The sequence below is a fragment of the Hemiscyllium ocellatum genome, chromosome 19 (assembly GCF_020745735.1).
Source record: "Hemiscyllium ocellatum isolate sHemOce1 chromosome 19, sHemOce1.pat.X.cur, whole genome shotgun sequence".
Lineage (NCBI taxonomy): Eukaryota > Metazoa > Chordata > Chondrichthyes > Orectolobiformes > Hemiscylliidae > Hemiscyllium > Hemiscyllium ocellatum.
The window spans coordinates 53,473,269-53,494,848 of NC_083419.1; the positions used below are offsets into that span (position 1 = coordinate 53,473,269).

Here is a 21,580-nt window from a genome sequence, read left to right on the forward strand (position 1 = left end):
TGCGTGCGTGTGTGTGTGAGAGAAGGAGGGTGGATGTGCGTGTGTGTGTTTGTGAGGGAGGGTGTGTGTTTGAGGGTGAGTGTGCATATGTGTGTGTGTGAGGGAGGGTGTGTGTGAGGGAGGGTGTGCGTGTGTAGGTGTGCATGGGTCATGCAGTGGGCCCAGTTAAGGACATTCCCATGGGTACTGAACTTAACGAAAGTTTGGTACCATGGGAATGGCCTCAACTGGGTCATTGGGTTCATGTTGCACTCCCTGTGACCCCACTGTTCGATGCGCGCACACACACACACACACACACACACACACACACACACACACACACACACACACACACACACACACACACACACCCCTCACATACACGCTCTCTCACATACACGCTCTCTCACATATGCACACACATACATACACCCCCCACATTCACACCAACACAGGCACCCTCCCACACACACCCCATCACATTCACAAACAGACTTAACCAAGCTTACACACACACATACATATTATATATACACACTATCATGTGCACTCACACCCACATGCACACTCAATCTGTCACTCCCTCATGTGTACACATGTAAGTTTATGGGGTCAATTTCTTTTTGCAGAATAACATTTCATTTTGCTCAAAAACTGCATGAATCCATGTAAATCTCTGCAAAACCAGACAGAGGGTTTGTCAGTCTGACATAGCATTGGGACACAGGCAGACTTCACACCTAATGTTTAAAAACTTTAGCTATCTTGAGAATGTAATTTGAAAGAAGTTCTGGGATTTACATATCAAAGAGAAACCAGCATATCCCATTATAAAAGATGAAAGTTTTAATCGAAGATTGTTTACTGTATCACATCTCCTTGACACTAGACTCCTTTGGGTGTAAATTGTGTGAGCACGATCTTAACCTCCACAACCACCTGATGAAGGAGGGGCGCTCCGCAAGTTAGTGCTTCCAAATAAACCTGAACTATGTCTTGGTGTTGTGTGATTTTTAACATTGTTCCAGTCGGGATTGTGTGGAATTTGGTGGGAGCTTGCAGGTGGTGATGTTTATGTTGCATCTGCTGGTTTTGTTCTTCGAGACAATAGAGATCTTAGGTTTGGACAATGCTGTTTAAGGGCTCTTGGTGAGTTGATGTAGTGCATCAGTAGTTGGAAGAGTGAATGTTGAAAGGGTTAGATGGGATATCACTTACCTGAATGGTGTTGAGCTTGAGGATTCAGACAAGAAGAGGATTCAATTGCACACCCGACGTGCCATGTGGATAGTGGCAAGTCATTCAGTCAGAACATTTGCTGCAGAGTTCTGAGCCTTTGACCTGCTCTTATAGTCACTGTATTTATATAGCAGGTCCAGTTTGGGATTTGGACAATGGTAACTCCCACGATGTTGACAGTGGGTGATTCAGTGATGTACAAAGTTAAAAATCACACAACACCAGGTTATAGTCCAACAGGTTTAATTGGAAGCACATTAGCTTTCGGAGCGACGCTCCTTCATCAGGTGATTCAACACAATCACCTGATGAAGGAGCATCGCTCCAAAAGCTAGTGTGCTTCCAATTAAACCTGTTGGACTATAACCTGGTGTTGTGTGATTTTTAACTTTGTACACCCCAGTCCAACACCGGCATCGCCACATCATGATTCAGTGATAGTTAAAATGATTGAATGCTAAGGGCAATGACTGGATTCTCTCTTGTTGGAGATAGTAATTGTCAGGCACTTGTGTGGTGCAAGCGTTACTTAATAGACCAAGCCTTTTTATTGTCCAGCACTTGCCACATTTAAGCATGGATCAGAGTTGCGGGGGGGAGGAATGCTGGGGAGAAGGTAGCAAAGTGTACAGTAGGTGTATGGGGGTGAGGATGGAGGTGATAGGTCAGAGGGGAGGGTGGGAAGGGAGATTGGCAGGTAGGACAGATCATGAGGACAGTGCTGAGCTGGAAGGTTGGAACTGGGGTAAGGTGGGGGAGGGGGAAGGAGGAAACTGGTGAAGTCCACATTGATGCCCTGGGGTTGAAGTGTTCCGAGGTGGAAGATAGGCGTTTTTCCTCCAGGCATCGGGTGGTGAGGGAGCGGCGGTGAAGGAGGGCCAGGACCTCCATGTCCTCGGCAAAGTGGGAGGGGGAGTTGAAACGTTGGGCCACAGGGCAGTGTGGGTGATTGGCACGGGTGTCACGGAGATGTTGCCTGAAGCGTTCTGCGAGGAGGCATCCAGTCTCCCCAATGTAGAGGAGACTGTATCGGGAGCAATGGATACAATAAATGACATTGGTGGATGTGCAGGTGAAACTTTGATGGATGTGGAAGGCTCCTTTGGGGCCTTAGATGGAGGTGAGAGAGGAGGTGTGGGCACAGGTTTTGCAATACAGGAGGGTGCCAGGGCAGGAGGGTGGTTTGTTGGGGGGTGTGGACCTGATCAGGTAGTCACGGTGGGAATGGTCTTTGCGGAAAACAGAAAGGGGTAGGGAGGGAAATATATCTCTTGTGGTGGTGTCCGTTTGGAGATGGCGGAAATGTCAGCGGATGATATAGTTAATGCGAAAGTTGGTGGGGTGGAAAGTGAGGACCGGGGGGGTTCTGTCCTTGTTAAGGTTGGAGGGGTGGGGTTTGAGGGTGGAGATGTGAGATGTGGATGAGATGCGTTGGAGGGCATCTTCAACCACATGAGAAGGGAAATTGCGATCTCTAAAGAAGGAGGCCATCTGATGTGTTCTGTGGTGGAACTGGTCCACCTGGGAGCAGATATGGTGTAGTCGGAGGAATTGGGAATACAGGATGGCATTTTTGCAGGAGGTAGAGTGGGAAAAGGTGTAATCCAGGAAGTTGTGGGGGTCAGTGGGTTTGTAAAAAAGGTCTGTGTCAAGTTGGTCGTCATTAATGGAGATGGAGAGGTCCAGGAAGAGGAGGGAGGTGTTAGAGATGGTCCAGGTGAATTTAAGGTCAGGATGGAATGTGTTGGTGAAGTTGATGAACTGCTCAACCTCCTCGCAGGAGCACGAGGAGGACTACTTTACTGTCAGAGAAGTCGCAAATGGTGTGAGACATTGTGCAATCAGTGACTATCAGTACTTCTGACCTGATAATAAAAGGTGAGTGCTGGTGGCATACAGTAATAACCTGGAGGGAAAAAAATTAATAGAAAAGTTTCTTGTTTGTAAAGATATCCCCAAAGTTTGATAAAAGGTGACAGAAGAAGAAAGTCTTCTTGGCAGTGTGATATCAGAGATAGTGAGGACTGCAGATGCTAGAGAAGTTAGCATTGGAAAAAAACACAACCCTTCATCAGGACCTGGGTTAAGCCTGGAACATCAACTCTCATGTTCCTCAGATGCTGCCTGACCTGTTGTGTTTCTTATCAACTCTGGCAGAGTGATATGATGATCTGGAATGCCTGAAGGGAAGCTGGACATCAATTGCAACTTTGAAAAGAAAATTGAATACATGAGGAGGGGAAAATCGCACAGTTATGCGAAGAGAGCAAGTGAGAATACAAACCGGATAGGTCTTTCAGAATGCTATGAAAGTAACATTGGGTTGAGAGTTCTCCTTCTGTGCTGCTGAGAGTCTATGATTCAAAGTCCTGCACTTCCAAACAAAAAGCTGTCTAGTGATGTCATACATTCATGAAATTTCACTGAAGCCTTTTCTAAGATGATCACCAAACTCAATTCCAGATTTTACAAATCGACCAAATGGTTGGTTTTGAAATATTTGTCATAAATTTTTCAACTTGGCATCTTATATTTCAATATAAACTGAGTCAGAAACAGAAAATCCTTTTGATGCTGACATCAGGTGAACGAGTCAGCTATAAAATCAGTGTTCCCGATCATTAAGGGAGGTTTTGCAAGCTGAATACATCCGACAGAGTTTTGTTGCAATGTGAAATAGTCATAGTTGATGTCACAAGGCTCTACTTGCGTCAATGTCACTCATTTGCGAACACAATTGTTTATCCTTCTTTTCCTATTGAGCATGAAAATCTGAGAAGGAACTGAACCTTTTGCTGCCTTATAATTAGTGTGCAGATACATTCCCATGAAATGTAGTGTATGTTTTTATTTATAACAATACGCTAAAAACATCACTTCAGTTATTTTATAGATGTCAAGAGGTTTTTGTGGAACATTTACAACAATATTTTTTACACAAGGCATTGCCAAGGGTCAATTAAAAATGATCCGACTGCTAAATTTCTGTCACTTTGAGCTGAATTCGGCTCTAATTAGCTTTCAAATTTTTAAGTCCAACTTGTGCTAGTTATGTTGTACTGTTCCACAGCCAGATAGTCATTTACAACAACTTGTCTTTGCAGAGTAAAACATCCCACTTCACAAATGCATTGCTGAGCAGAACCTGGCACAGATTCCTTCAAGTATAGAGCAGGAAAGGTGGCCTCACGGTCAGTTGGTCAAAGACAGGTTTCAGGAAGGCATAAGAAGAGAGGAGTACAGGAGAGCAGAGGTGATTATAGTGAGAATGCTAGAAATTTGGACAGAGACAGCTCAAAGGACAGCCACCAGTGGTGGAGTGATGAGAACCACAGCTCTGTGTAACAGAGATTTCAAGGAAGATACAAAACGAGAAGGGGTGGGAATTTGGAAGAATTTGAGGGAGAATTTTTAAATCAAGGCATTGCCTAGCCAGGAACCAACAGTGGCCATTCAGAACAGGATGACCAGTGACTGGTGCTGGTATAGTTTAGAATACAGGACGAAAGCGAGGACTGCAGATGCTGGAGATCGGAGTCAAGATTCGAGTGGTGCTGGAAAAGCACAGCAGGTCAGGCAGCATCCAAGGAGCAGGAAAATCGACGTTTCGGGCAGGAACCCTCCATCAGAATACAGTCAATAGAATTGTTCATTCTGTTTATAAAAATTTATGAAAGTTGCAAGGCGGAAGGCTGACCAGGAGGGAATAATTCAAATCTCTTCATTTAGTTCCTGTCCTGGGTGTGTTTCAATCCATATTTATTCTAGTACCACTGTTATACTCAGAAAGGATCAGACGAGATACCCACTTGAGAGCAGAAAGTAAAACTGGATTCCAGTATAAATTAATACAATCATTTTTACCTCCCTTCAGGCAAGTTACATCAGAATTAATCTCTGCACACAGTCTCTGTCTATTCCTCTACACACCATTCCGAGTTACAGAGGTCTACAGCATCAAAAAAGGCCCTCCAGTCCACTGACTCTGCACTGGCCAGAAACAAGCGCCTAACTATTCAAGCCCCATTTTCACCAGCTTGTGTTTGGGTTAGACTGCTACTATCATTCTTCTTCCCTAGCTGTAAGGGACTATATGGTCTACAATGATAGATGAACATGGCATGAGTGACATGGTGGCTCAGTGATTAGCACTGCTGCCTCACAGCACCAGGAACCCAGTTTCTGCACATGCTCCCCGTGTCTGCATGGGTTTCCTCAGTGTTCTCCGGTTTCCTCCCACAGTCCAAAGATGTTGCAGGTTAGGTGGATTCGAGAGTGTGGTGCTGGAAAAGCAAAGCAAGTCGGGCAGCATCTAAGGCTCAGGAGAATCGAAGTTTCTGGCAAAAGCCCTTCATCAGGAATGGGACCCGCATGGGACCCAGCTGTGCCTGCCTCTGTCGGGTAAATGTTCTCCAGAATCTGCAGTCCTCACTTTCTCTGGTTAGGTGGATTGGCCATGCTAAATTGCCCCAGTGTCCAGGGATGTATAGGCTAGGTGGATTAGTCATTAGAAAATGTGGGGTAACAAGGACAAGGGTGAGGGTCTGAGTGGGATGTTCTTCGGAGGGTCAGTGTGAATTTTATGGGCTGAATGGCCTGCTTCCACACAGTAGGGATTCTGTGAAAATCACAAATAGGTCTTAAAGAGAAGAGCCTCTTGTCTGAAACTGCAAGACGGCACGTTCCCCCGCAACTGCAAGAAATGCAAAACTTGCGCCCACACCTCCTCCCTTACTTCTCTCCAAGGCCCCAAGGGATCCGTCCATGTCCGCCACAAATTCACCTGCACCTCCACACACACCATCTATTGCATCCGCTGCACCCGATGTGGCCTCCTCTATATTGGGGAGACAGGCCGCCTACTTGCGGAACGTTTCAGAGAACACCTTTGGGACACCCGGACCAACCAACCCAACCACCCCGTGGCTCAACACTTCAAATCTCCCTCCCAGTCCCCCAAGGACATGCAGGTCCTTGGACTCCTCCATCGCCCAGACCATAACAACACGACGGTTGAAGGAAGAGCGCCTCATCTTCCGCCTGGGAACCCTCCAACCACAAGGGATGAACTCAGATTTCTCCAGTTTCCTCATTTCCCCTCCCCCCACCTTGTCTCAGTCAAATCCCTCGAACTCAGCACCGCCCTCCTAACCTGCAATCTTCTTCCTGACCTCTCCGCCCCCACCCCACTCCGGCCTATCACCCTCACCTGACCTCCTTCCACCTATCGCATCTCCAATGCCCCTCTCCCAAGTCCCTCCTCCCTACCTTTTATCTTAGCCTGCTGGACACACTTTCCTCATTCCTGATGAAGGGCTTATGACCGAAACGTCGAATTTCCTGTTCCTTGGATGCTTCCTGACCTGCTGCGCTTTTCCAGCAACACATTTTCAGCTCTGATCGCCAGCATCTGCAGACCTCACTTTCTCCTAGCACGGTTAGCTCTCATGGAACACAGAGAGAACTAGTCATTTGGATACAGAACTGGCTTGAAGGTAGAAGATAGGGTGGTGCACTTTTCTAGCAACACATTTTCAGCTCTGAAGTAAAACATACTTCACTGCTACGGCAAAAAACTGCTGAATTTCAATCTGTGTTCGTTTACTTTGCTTCCCGTGTGGAATGCTCCACAGTGCAACACCCTCAGCCCTGCGCTGGCCGCCCCCTTTCTCACAGTTGTCCTCCAAGTTAGATTCTTGACCCTTCCTATGCTCTCAGTCCCATTGCTTATTCTGGAAACTTTATTAACTTCTGCTGATCTTCCTCCCCTCTCACTCCCCTCAGTAAGACAAAGGAGGGCATGAGTATGATGAAAGGCCATTGCACAGGCACTAGTAGTGATGCACGGGCAGGAGAGGTGCGCTTAGTCAATGAGTGGGAAATGTCTGGGGAAGTGTTAATATCTTGGGAGGTGGCTGAAAGCTGTTGAGTGGACATGATGCAAGCAAAAGTGAGAGCTGCCCTCCATGGTCAGAGGCATGTGCAACAGCAGAGTTAGAATTAGTGGTGTTCCAGCGTACATGTCGTAGCAGAAAAAAGTTTGTGGCACTTAGCTCCTGCAGAGTGCAGGAGGTTAGTAAGCTGGTTCCTGCATTTCTGAGCATTTCATCGCACCGACCCAGGACATTATCAGTGTCAGGATGGCTAGGTCTACTGACAACAGCAGTGTCCTTCTCTCAACCACCCCACCCATCAGCAACTTGAGGGCCCTGTCAGAGAAGTGGAACAACAGCTTGCCTTTCTAGGCCATGAGCTCAGTTTCAGTGGTGCAGGACCACAGGGAGGGGCAGCTCCTGTGGTGCTGTAGGTCTGCGGTTTAAATACTGCACCAGCAGCATGCAAAGTCCAAGCAACAGTGCGCACTACCACCACCTCCTGCCAGACATGTGCATGAGCCACACACCATACAGGTCACTCCCACAACTAAATAAGCTGAACAGCAGAGAAAAGTCGATGTGGGCCAACATGAATCTCACTTGAAAAGAAACATTTTGCCAAAAATTTCAGTCCTTTTGCTCTGGTAAAACAGTGTCTAACTTTGTTTGAAGCTAAAACCAACCTGGAAAATAATGTCAGCGATATTTCAATCCAAATTATCAGAGTGGACAGAAGAATGTCATACAAACATGTTACACATCTTATGGTTCATTTGTTTGTGTCACCAGTCGATCTCTTTGATAGATACACCAATTAATCCAGTCAAAATTCCCAACTGCGGAGAAGATTGGCATGAAAACTGATGGCCTGTTTACTGAAGCAAATAGGCACTGAATATTTAAAACAAAAACGAGTGACTCTTGTATACCACGACGTATACTGCATATTAATATCGAGGGATTCCAGAAAAGCAGCAGAAATCAAATAGGTTTGACAGTGCCCTATGATACCATAAAACATTGAGTAGAAATGCACCTCACTACATCTCGTTCTGGTTTGATTTTGAATAAAATCTTCCAACCAGCAACACGAAGGCCTCAGAATAAAAACTAACGTTGCTTGTTATATGAAACCAACTTATCACTTCAGAATAAGTTAAAACCATATTAGTTCATGATGGTCAGCTTTTTAATCTTCATTCATCAGTGAACTTAGTAGAATTGCTGTTATCAGCACCATTCTGTTGCTGCACATGAGCTCACAAAATCACTTACAACTGAAGCTGTGCTGGGGTATCATCAAACTAATGACAGCTGGATTCCTCAAGCCTTTGTAATGTAGTCTACAGCCCACTGATTGTAATTAATTACAATCATGTTCAGCCTAGAGTGTAGTTCAACAAATCAGCTCGAAGCAAAATTAATCTGGAGCGTATGAATCCAGCTGATGATGCAAGTGAGGATTCAGATACTTCATAAATCAAATGTATTCCCATTCTCATTCCAGAGAAACCTTGCAGGGTGTCTTCATCCCCTAACTTAAAATTACCCTAATGTGACATCAATCTTCCACATACTCCCATGTGAGCTCATTAGGGTGTCACTGTCAACAGCTTCTATTCTCATACACTGGGAATTAAAATGGATCATGGAACATTAGGCATTATACATCCAGCCTATCAAGGATACCAATTCTGCAGGCTAACAGCAGCAATCATTGCTCTCCACCCCTAACTCCACACCCGATCAGAAAACAAATTCTCAGCAGTTAGCTCTGGATCGCTGCTTTTTGCAGTTGGAGTTGATGTTTCAGTGTTGAGGTGAGCAGCCCAACAGACCCCGCTCCTCAGCCACTCCACTGAAAACACAATGGGAAGCATTGCCAAAATCCACAACACGTTTTTCAAAGTTTCACAAACCAACATAGGTCATTTTATGATCTTTTGGTTGCAGCTAAGCTTCTGACTGAAAGAGTCTGATAAATTCAGAGGGAGATGAGAGAACAGCAGTAATGAGTACAAACCTCCAGACACCTGCTTCGGTAGACTCCTTAACAGGTCAACATACAACTGGAGTGGAAGCACTGTTGTTCTAATCATGGTCTTTATAACTAAAGTCCCAGTAGCATTCCCAACAAGATAGAAGAACAAGTGGCACAAAAAGAGAAATAAATGGTATAAATCTATTCACTAGCTCAGAGCTATGGTTACATGGTGCTCTTGACTGGAAATAAATATTCCAGGACAGATGTTTTAAAAAATAGGATGGAAAAGGAGGCGTAGTCCGATTTTGTTCCAGGAGTCACAGATTAATCAATAACGGAGTCAAAACTTTAAAGCAGCCAAGCAACAGTTTAGTTTCTGATATATAAGCCAAAGAGGTTCAAATGACTTCAATCCACAACAGTCAAGAACATTTGACTGGTCCGATGCCAGACGAAGAGACATGAGAGACTGGCCGATTCACACAGCGGGGTAAAAACAAAGACGGCAGATGCTGGAAACCAGATTCTGGATTAGTGGTGCTGGAAAAGCACAGCAGTTCAGGCAGCATCCGAGGAGCAGCGAAACCGACGTTTCGGGCAAAAGCCCTTCATCAGGAATGTGGCAGCAGAGCGAACGGGAGGTTCCCGGAGCGGGGGCAGAGCGAACAAGAGATTCCTACAACGGGAGAAGAGTGAACGGGAGATTCTCGGAACGGGGGAAGAGCATACAGGAGATATCCGGAGCGGGAGCAGAGCGGACGGGAGATTCCCAGAGCGGGAGAAGAGCGAACGAGAGATTCCTGGGGCGGGGGCAGAGTGAACGGGAGACTTCCAGAGCGGGAACAGAGTGAATAGGAGATGCCCAGAGCAGGGCAGAGCGTACGGGAGATTCCAGGAGCGGGAGCAGAGCGAACGGGAGATTCCCAGAGTGGGAGCGAACAGGAGTTTCACAGAGTGTGAGAAGAACAAACGGAAAATTCTCGGAATGGGAGCAGATAGAACAGGAGATTCCCGGAGCGGGAGAACTGCGAACGGTGGCACAGTGGTTAGCACTGTTGCCTCACAGCGCCAGAGACCTGGGTTCAATTCCCGACTCAGGCGACTGACTGTGTGGAGTTTGCACATTTTCCCCATGTCTGCGTGGGTTTCCTCTGGGTGCTCCGGTTTCCTCCCACAGTCCAAAAATGTGTTGGTTAGGTGAATTGGCCACGCTAGTGTTAGGTGCAGGTGTAAATGTAGGGGAATGGGTCGGTGTGGACTTGTTGGGCCGAAGGGCCTGTTTCCACACTGTAAGTAATCTAATCTATTCTAATCAAGCGGGAGATTCCCAGAGTGGGAGAAGAGCGAGCGGGAGATTCCCAGAACGGGAGAAGAGCGAATGGGAGATTCCCGCAGCTGTAGAAGAGTGAACGGGAGATGCCCAGAGCGGGAGCAGAGCTAGCGGGAGATTCCCGGAGCGCGGGAAGAGGGAACGGGAGATTCCCAGAGCAGAAGCAGAGTGTACAGGAAGTTCCTGGAGCGGGAGCGGAGCTAACCCTTGACAGGGGCAATGTGGCCTCTTGCTCTAGAGCCTGCATGTACAGACTGGAACTTCAGTCCTTATGGTCACTTACTATCATTCTGGACTTTTTCACTGTTTCATGCTGAGCTATATTCTTTTTTTTTACTCTGTACCTCTAAGATTCATGCCTAGGTAGTTACACCTAAAACGGCGCCATTAAAAGCACCCATTATAGAAAGTTTTCACAGCCTGTGCTTCTGTACAGGAGTACATGTGACAATGAGGGATATTCTATCTAATCTATTCTAAACAAACTGATGGAGAAAGCTGATCTCCATGTCAGGAAGTGGTGGTTTCCTCCTTTACTTCACTCTGCGTGAGATAGTCAAACTGGACAAAATCAGCATAGCCTGCTTTATAAAGTTCTCCTTTGTCCAAAGACTTCTTGAACTAACCATGGCATTAGGCCATTGCCAACTTTGGTCAATCTTGAGGAACTTTCTCTTCTCCCTAAGTGATTATTTCATTCTTGAAAGTTATGTTCATATCTCTCATTTCTGGGACGCTTATGCCAATTATTTGTTCAATTGTCCATTGTTAAGGGACAGAGATAATCGCCATCACAGTTGGATGGACAAAGAGAGAGAGAGTGAGAGAGGTGTGTTTGTGTGTGTGTGTGTGTGTTTGTGAGAGAGAGAGAACGAGGGAGAGAGGGAGCGGGACAGTGAGGGAGATTGAGAGAGGGAGGGAGAGAGTGAGAGGGGAGAAAGGGAAAAAAGAGAGAGAGAGAGAGAGAAAGAGGAGTGAGAGAGGAGTGAGAGAGAGAGAGAGAGTGGGAGAGAGTGAGGGAGAGACTGAGGGAGAGATGGTGGGGAGAGAGAGGGAGGGGGGAAACGGGGGGGGGAGGAGAGAGGGAGTGAGACAGAAAGAAGGAGTGAGACAGAGGGGGGAGAGAGGAGTGAGAGAGAGAGAGAGGGAGAGGGGGAGGGGAGAGGGAGAGATGGAGTGCAAGAGACAGAGAGGGAGAGAGAGAGGAGTGGAGTGAGAGAGAGGGAGTAGATTAGATTACTTACTTACAGTGTGGAAACAGGCCCTTTGGCCCAACAAGTCCACACCGACCCGACAAAGCGCAACCCACCCATACCCCTACATTTACACCCTTACCTAACTATGGGACAATTTAGCATAGCCAATTCACCTGACCTGCACATCTTTGGAATGTGGGAGGAAACCGGAGCACCCGGAGGAAACCCACGCAGACACGGGGAGAATGTGCAAACTCCACACAGTCAGTCGCCTGAGTCAGGATTTGAACCCGGGTCCCTGGCGCTGTGAGGCAGCAGTGCTAACCACTGTGCCACCGTGCCGTCTAAGGCCGAGTAGAGGGAGAGTGGAGAGAGAGAGAGAGAAAGAATGATATGAGAAGAGTGAGAGAGATAAAATGGAGTGAAAAGAGAGAGAGGGAGAGAGGAGTGAGAGAGAGGGAGAGAGTGAGTGTGGGGAGAGAGACAAAATGGAGTGAGAGAAAGAGAGGAGTGTGAGAGAGAGAGAGAGAATGGAGTGAGAGAGATTGAGTGGAGTGAGAGAAAGACTAGAGAAAGAGAGTGAGAGAGACAGAATTATTGCTATAGTATACATTAAACTCCTTAGGATTCAATAAAGTTACTTATTTCATCCTGAACTATCATGTTTATAAAGAACCTTGATAAGAAAGGATATTGATGCAGAAAAATCAGGAAATAGAATCAGTATGGGTGAAGATTAGGAACAAGAAATAGCACAATACATTGGAAGGAAGCGTTTACTTTTGCTGTATGTAGCTACACCCATCAGGAAATGTTCTGTCAGGATATGCTCTGCTCGTTGATCTTGCCTTATCCTCACATATCTGCAACATCAGTCCTTCATCTACACACAAGTCAATTCCGCTTTCTACTGCCATCTACATGCCCACTTCAAGAGATCTCAATAACTTCAGCTCTGACCAAATGGTGAAACCTCCTTATATTTCAAGGACTACCTCTACATTTGTCTGACTGCACTTTGAAATATGAATGCTCAGACTTATGTTAAAAGGGCCCTTATTTTCTTCCAAAGATTTTCCTGTCCAACATTGAGGTATACAGGAAGGTGGATAGGCTGGAGCATTGAGACTATTTTCTCTTGTTCCAAGTTTGCTTACTTGTAAAGACCATGCCTTCTTATTCCCCTGCATTTTAGTTTGCAGACTGAAATGGGAAAAGAACTGTTTTTAAAACCAAAGATTGCTGCAAAATTGGAATCTTTTCCAGTCGGCCTGTTGAGACAGGTCATTTAATCTCCTCTGAAGCAGGTGGCACTTGAACCTAGGTCAATTGGCACAGAGGTAAGGACACAACCACTGTACCACAAAAGCCCCCCATTGATGAAGGGTTCCTGCATGATTTTAAAAGCAAGTGACCTGATCCTCATTGTGAGTATTGTTTACACAGTTGCTGGTTCAAGTAGCAGTGGAGAAGGTGCAACTGATCTGGAGCCATGTTTGTGCACAAATGAGGATTCAACTGGCAACAAGGAGCTGATCAGTCTCTGACTAGTGACCAGTTATCCATGACAACAATGATGTGCTTTATTCTCTGATGACTGAACACCATGGGGCTATGAACAAGTCAGATAAGTGATCATATCTTCACCAGCACAGGAGCAATGTCTGCTCTCTATAGCAAAACCCACTACATGTCTTAAGAAAGCAGTATATTTTTCGTTTACTGTTCGCCCTGATGGTTAGCGAATAAGTCAAGAGACGATATATCAAGAAGTGAACTAGCCACCCTGTGCCTCTTACAAGCCGGTGAAAGCATCTGGAATAGGAAGGCCAAGAGCATCATTCTGTTCAGCACAGGAACCATCTCAACAAATCTTGTAAACAGACACAGGTACAGGAATAGGCCATTTATCCCCTTCAGGAAAAAGTGAGGACTGCAGATGCCGGAGTATCAGAGTTGAGGGTGTGGTGCTGGAAAAGCACAGCTGGTCAGGCAGCATCTGAGCAGCAGGAGAATCAATGTTTCGGGCATAAGCCCTTCATCAGGAAGGAGGCCCATCTATCCCCTTCAGCCTGTTCTGTACTTCTATGAGATCATGACCGACCGGCGGCTAACTCGATATACCTACCTTTGGCCCATATTCCTCAATATCTTTGCTTAACCAAAATTCCCAGGTTTAAAATTAACAACTGACCCTGCATCGATTGTCAATGTGAAAGACTGTTCCAAAACATCTACCACACTTTCTCTATACAAGTGCTTCCTAACATCTCTCCTGAAAGATCTGGCCCTAATTCTCAGACCCTACCTCTTAGTTCTAGAATCCTTAAGCAGTGAAAATAGTTACCTTCATCTACGTGTCCTTTCCTGTTACTATCTTGAAAATTTAGATCACATCACCCCTTAATTGCCTAAATTCTAGAGAAAACAGATCTAATTTGTATAATCTCTCCTCTTATCTTAACTCCTGAAATCTAGATTCCATTCCTGTAAACCAATGCTGTACTTCCTCCAAGGTACCCTCATCTCAGGTGTGGTGCCCAAATCTCTGTCAGTATTTCAAGTGGAGTCTAATCAGGGTTTTGTAGAACTGCAACATAACCTCTACATCCAATCCTCAAGGTATAAGGACTGGTATTCCATTAGCTTTCTTGATTAAAATACCACAAACAGATGCAAAAACTAAAGATTAAACATAGAAGGACATAGAACATAGAAGGATACAGCGCAGTACAGGCCCTTCGGCCCTCGATGTTGCGCCGACCGAATCCTACCTAACCTATACTAGCCCAATAACTTCCAAATGCCTATCCAATGCCCGCTTAAATGACCATAAAGAAGGAGAGTTCACCACTGATACGGGCAGGGCATTCCATGAACTCACAACCCGCTGTGTGAAGAATCTACCCCTAACATCTGTCCTATACCTACCACCCCTTAATTTAAAGCTATGTCCCCTAGTAACACCTGACTCCATTAGCGGTAAAAGGTTCTTAGTATCTACCCTATCTAAACCCCTAATCATCTTATACACTTCTATCAGATCTCCCCTAAACCTTCTCTTCTCCAATGAGAACAGCCCCAAGTGCCTCAGCCTTTCCTCATAAGATTTTCCTACCATTCCAGGCAACATCCTGGTAAACCTCCTCTGCACTCGTTCTAAAGCTTCCACATCCTTCCTATAGTATGGCGACCAAAACTGCACACAATACTCCAGATGAGGCCTCACCAGAGTCCTATACAACTGCAACATGACCTCAGGACTCCGGAACTCAATTCCTCTGCCAATAAAGCCCAGTACACCATATGCCTTCCTCACAGCACTATTTACCTGGGTGGCAACTTTCAGAGATCTGTGTACATAGACACCAAGATCCCTCTGCTCATCCACACTACCAAGTAGCCTACCATTAGCCCAGTAATCCATCATCTTGTTATTCCTACCAAAGTGAACGACTTCGCACTTAGCTACATTGAATTCCATTTGCCACATTTCCGCCCAGCTCTGCAACTTATCTATATCCCGCTGTAACCTACCACTTCCTTCCTCACTATCCACAACTCCACCGACTTTTGAGTCATCCGCAAACTTGCTTACCCAGCTTTCAAGTCCTTCCTCTAGATCATTTATAAAGATAACAAAAAGCAATGGTCCCAAAACAGATCCTTGTGGTACACCGCTAGTAACTGCGCTCCAAGATGAACATAATCCATCAACTACTACCCTCTGTCTCCTTCCAGCCAGCCAATTCCTAATCCAAACCTCTAATGTATCCTCAATGCCATACCTCCGAAGTTTTAGCAATAGCCTACCATGGGGAACCTTATCGAACGCCTTACTAAAATCCATATACACAACATCTACTGCTTTACCCTCATCCACTTCCTTAGTCACCTTCTCAAAGAACTCAATAAGGTTTGTGAGGCACGACCTGCCCTTCACAAAACCATGCTGGCTATCCCTGATCACGTTATTCCTACCCAGATGTTCATAAATCTTATCCCTTACCATTCTCTCTAAGACTTTGCCCACCACTGAAGTCAGACTCACTGGCCTATAGTTACTAGGGCTATCCCTACTCCTTTTCTTGAACAATGGGACCACATTCGCTATCCTCCAGTCCTCTGGTACTATTCCCGTAGACAATGACGACATAAAAATCCAGGCCAATGGCTCTGCTATCTCCTCCCTAGCTTCCCATAGGATCCTGGGGTAAATGCCATCAGGCCCAGGAGACTTATCTATATTCATCCTTTCCAATATTCCCAAAACCTCCTCCCTGCATATTTCCAGGGCATCCATTCTAATTATTTGTGATTCCATATTCACATCAGCAACAGTGTCCTGTTCCTGAGTGAATACTGATGAAAAGTACTGATTTAATGTCTCTCCAATCTCCTCCGCCTCCACACACAACTTCCCACTACTATCCTTGACTGGACCGATACCTACCCTAGTCATCCTTTTATTCTTGACATACCTATAGAAAGCCTTTGGGTTTTCCCTAATCCTACCAGCTAAAGACTTTTCATGTCCCCTTCTCGCTTCTCTTAGCTCCATTAAAGTACTGAGCCACCAAGTATCTCTGGATTTAACTTCATACCATTTAGAAAGTACCCCAATTATTGATTTGTGTCTCAAAATGAATGACCTCACACATGCTGTAAACTAAAATACAATTTCGCCTTAGTCCCTTTGTAATGCTATCATCATCTATCATCTGTACTGTTTACAATGCTGCCTAATTTTGTGTCGTCAATAAATTTGATTTGATGATTGCTATACCATTATCCAAGTCATTTATAAATAACACGTATAATTGGGGCCTGAACACAGACCCTTGTACGATATCAGTGGTTACATCAGGCCAACACCCCCAGCATCGAGGCACTGATCCCCCCTCCCCCTAATTGGCTATGATAAGCTGGTGAGGTCATCCACATAATCGACACAAGACTCCCCAAATAGGTGCTCTGTTCCCAGCTCTGAAACTGCAGGCGAGCCATAAGTGGACAGAGGAGGTGCTTCAGCAATACCCTCAAGGCCTCACTGGCGAAGTGCAGCATTCCCACAGAAACCTGGAATCACTGCCCCAAGATTGTCCAAAATGGAGGAGCAAGCAGCATCCGCAAAGGCATCGAGCACCTCAAGACTTCTCATCGGGAAAAATCGGAAGCCAGGTGGAAACAGTGAAAGGAGGGCACTGCCACAGCAATGCCCCACCCATACTTTCCCATGACCACCACTTTCCCTAAATGTAGCAGAGGCTGCAGGAGGGTTGTATCGGACTGTGCAACCACCTACACAGATTCACCCTGAGGGTGGAAGAGAATCATCCTCGTCTGTGAGGGACCGCTGATGAATGAATGCTGAATGAACTCAAACAATTTTCCAGCCATATTAGTAATGCACCCTCAATTCCACTTGTATCTTAGTTAACAACCACTTAGGTGATACTTTGACAAATGTTTTCTGGAAGACCATCTGGATAGTACCATAGATGTTACTATTCGATGAGTTTTCAAATGCATGACCGAGGTGTAATGAATCCACGCTGCAACCTCCTGCTCCCCAGTCCCAAATGATTAACACAAAATGTTCACGTTATTCATGTTCAGTTATCTTGTCTTTGATTTATAGACTCAAACATTTCCCCACCACACGAGTTAAGCTAACTGGTCTCCAATCCATGGTTTTCCTATTTCATGGATGACACATAATTTTCCAATCCAGAGGGACAACTCCTGAATCTAGGGGATTCTGAACAACTATTGTTAGGACATCTACAATGAGCTCCCTTCCTTCCTTCCTTTAAGACCCTTGGATGGAAAATGTCAAGTCCTGATGATTTGTCACTCATGAGTTCCTTGGATTTCCTCAATATTGTTGCTTTGTTTGCATTAATTTAACTGAGTTTCTGTCCCCACTTTACTGTTAATTCCCTTGGGACATTCGGCATATTATTCTCCTTTTCGACTGTAATTACTGAGGTACAGTATTAATTGAACATAATAAAACAAAGAACTGCCAGTGTTGAAAATGTTGCAAGAGAAATTCAACAGGTCTGGCAAGATCTGTGGAGTGAAAGCAGAATTAGTGTTTCAGGTCCAGTGACCCTTCTTCTGAACTGATGATAGCTAGGAAAAGGTGAAATGGACACTGAACAAGGGATGTGTGTAAAGGAGGAAGCCATAAGGGAAGATGGAGTCCAGAGGGAGAGGAAGACAAGCAAAGGGAAGGATAATGGTAAGCCAGGAAGACAGAAAAGCTGATTATGAGGACCATAACTGGGCGAAAAGCAGCCCTTGTAATGACAGGACCAGGGTTATGGGAGTAGGTAAAGGACATGGAAGGTTGAGTTCTGGCCTAAAAATTATTGAACTTGATATTGAGTCTTGAAGGCTGCAGGGTCCCCAAGTGGAAAGCATCTTTTATCCACCCAGACACCTCAGACCCTGTCATCACATGGCTATTTTCTGCATTACAAATGGGTTAGAGTTTTGACTAGTGGAGTTAAGTGCTGATGGTTCATAATGGTTTACAGGTGACTGGAATCAATGTATTTATAATAAATAGTGATTCTTGTTAAGCTCAGAAAATCTGGTTTGTTCTTTTTCAAATTATGTCAGCATAACAGGTATATTGGGAAATTCTGGATACTTTTAAAAATCTTTAACTTCTGTGATGACTCCAAACGTAGCAAAGCTGGACTTGCAGCATGCCAGCTTGGTGAACCATACCACCCTGGGTGGCACATCCTTTGTCTTCACAGAATCACTTCTGGCTATCTCTGTCTTCCTCTGACTTGAGCACTGCATTTATTATCCTTTGTTATCATTTGCCCTAACTTGATATAATTGTGTGTGTGGCACTATCTAATTCAATCTTACCTCTAGTTTTGTCAAATGTATTCCTTCTAAAGGGCATTCTTGTTTGTTTCTTTTTAGTGTTTAGCTCAATTCATGTTCTAAATGTTAGATTTTACTTCACATACAATACTTTTGTGGGACTCTTCCTATTCTGCACCGAGCACTGTGCCCAGTTATGGTCCTCATAATCAGCTTTTCTGTCTTCCTGGCTTACCATTATCCTTCCCTTTGCTTGTCTTCCTCTCCCTCTGGACTCCATCTTCCCTTATGGCTTCCTCCTTTACACACATCCCTTGCTCAGTGTCCATTTCACCTTTTCCTAGCTATCATCAGTTCAGAAGAAGGGTCACTGGACCTGAAACACTAATTCTGCACAGAGTACTGAAAGCCCATGTTCCCTAAAACTCTATCTAATTCTTTGAATAATTGTTGTGTATACATTTTAGGAACAGTACACAGCCTTGTCATAATCCTCTCTTCACTTTGAATATAATGGATTGTCCATCTTCAAGCCTGATGCTCACTGTTTGGTCCAAAAGTAGACACTGGATAAAACTCACATCTTTACAATCAATTGCATATTTCAGCAACACACCTACAAACCTTTGGTGACAAACATGATTAGATACTTTGTCTTAGTCTATGAAGCGTAAATAAATCTTCCTGTTTACTTCTGCATATTTACCAAACATTGCTTTAAAGTGAAATATTCTGACTCATATTTTTACTCCAGCCTGTCTTTCACGAATTTCTACTTCAAATATGTTATTATTCCTTTTCATAATAATAATAATAATATGATTGGATTAAAAATCACACAACACCAGGCTATAGTCCAACAGGTTTATTTGGAAGTACAAGCTTCAGAGCACTGCTCCTTCATCAGGTAGCTAGTGAGGCAGGATCATAGGACACAAAATTTAAAGTAAAAGAGCAAAGTGTCATACAATTGACGCAACTGAATTGAACTAACCTAGATTGCGGTTAAGTGTTTAATCACTTAGAACGGGGATGCAGGTTTCAATTGAGTAATATGTAAATCCCAGAGCTTCTTTCAAGTCACATTATGAAATAACTTCATGTCTTACTAAAAAAAGGCGATACCTCAGATCAGATATTGCATTGTAGGTGTGAGGTTAGAGTCTGTATCCCAACCTTGAGTCAGACTGGTTCTACTTCCAAAATAGGAGTTTATAAAACGTCATGTGGATTGACTGCCGACAGATTGTGTGTGTTTTTGAACAAAATAGAATGCATCTGCAAATATGTGACAGAGGCACAGACTTGACAGAGTGTGCACACAAATGTGACAGAGTATATGCCTATGAGGGTGAAAAAGAGTGAGTGTGTGTGTGAGTATGTGTGTCTGAGAGAGAGCATGTGCATGAGAGAGGGCCTGTGTGTATGCGAGAGTGAATGTGAGAGAGAGAGGATCTGCATGAGTGTGTGTATGTGTGCTTGTGTGAGTGTACAGAGTAACGGGAGTGTGTGTATGTGTGCTTGTATAAGTGTACAGTGTAGTGGGATCACCAGAAGTGTGACATAAACCCAAGATTCTGGTTGAGGCCATCCTCATGGATGTCGAACTTGACTAACAGCCTCTGCTTGGACACTCTGCATTGTTGTGAATCCTGAGGCCCTTCTTGGAGGATGGTGAAGCTAAGATCCAATACCGAATATCCCTGACCGCTGAAGTGTTCCCTGACTAGGAGGGAACACCCCTGCCTGGGGACTGTTGCGCGGTGATTGTTACCACATCAGTTGTATGACAATTTGATCTTTCTCTCTAAATTCTGTCCCCTTTGATCCTGCCCCACTAGCTACCTGACAGAGGAGCAGCGTTCTGAAAGATTTAAACAGTTTAGGAGAATGATCCAGGAAATGGCTGATGAAATTCAACGTGAGCAAATGCGAGGTCTTGCACTTTGGGAAAAAAAGAATACAGGCATGGACTACTTTCGAAACGGTGAGAAAATTCATAAAGCCGAAGTACAAAGGGATCTGAGAGTGTTTGTCCAGAATTCTCTAACGTTTAACTTGCAGGTTGGGATTAAAAAAGCAAATGTAATGTTGTCATTCATTTCAAGAGCTTTGGAATGTAAAAGCAGCATTGTGCTACTGAGACTTTATAAAGCTCTAGTTAGGCCCCATTTGTCCAACGTTGGGCCCCACACCTCAGGAAGGACACACTGGCACTGGAACGTGTCCAGCAGAGATTCACATGGATGATCCCTGGAATGGTAGGCCTAACATATGACGAATGGCTGAGAATCCAGGGTTTGCATTCATTTGTGTTTAGGAGGTTGATGAGCGATCTAATAGAACTTTACAAGATAATGCATGGCTTAGAAAGAGTGGATGCTGGGAAGTTGTTTCCATTAGGTGGGGAGACGAGGACTCGTGGGCACAGTCTCAGAATTAGAGGGGGTCAATTTAGAATGGAAATGAGGAGACATTTCTTCAGCCAGAGAGTGGTGGGCCTGTAGAATTCATTGCCCCAGAGTGCAGTGGAGGCCGGGACATTAAATGTCTTCATAGCAGAGATTGATAAATTCTCGATCTCGCAAGGAATTAAGGGCGTTGGGAAGAGTGTGGGTAAATGTAGTTGAAATGCCAATCGACCATGATTAAATGGTGGAGTGGACTCGAGGGGCCAAATGGCCTTACTTGCACTCCTATGTCTTATGGAAAGCTTGTACTTCCAAATATACCTGTTGGACTAAAACCTAGTGTTGTGTGATTTTTAATTTTGTCCACTCCAGTCCAATACCGGCACCTCCACATCATTATTATTATGATCACTTTGACTCATTAAGTTCTGGAATGATTGCTTTCCACTGCTTCAGGTTTCTTAACAAATCGTGTGTGCGCGGTGAGTGTGTATGGGCAGTGAATGTGTGGGTGGTGTATATATATGTGTGACCACAATTTTCTTTTTGCACTTCTAATTTTGTTTCCTCAAGCCCTTATAGATGTTCTATTGTTACTTTATCCACTCCTGGAGCATTTCCATACACATCAATTTCAAATAATTCCTTACGAATGACAACATACTTCTTTCCACTGTTTAACTATGTACGCTGAGAATGCACTTGATTTGGAA

General features: G+C 44.7%; 1 protein-coding gene across 4 annotated transcripts in view; it reads right to left on the reverse strand.

Annotated features, from left to right (window-relative positions):
- Positions 1-21,580, reverse strand: part of cadps2 (Ca++-dependent secretion activator 2) — a 727,075-nt gene that overhangs the window by 505,358 nt on the left and 200,137 nt on the right. The gene's annotated exons all lie outside the window — the stretch shown is intronic.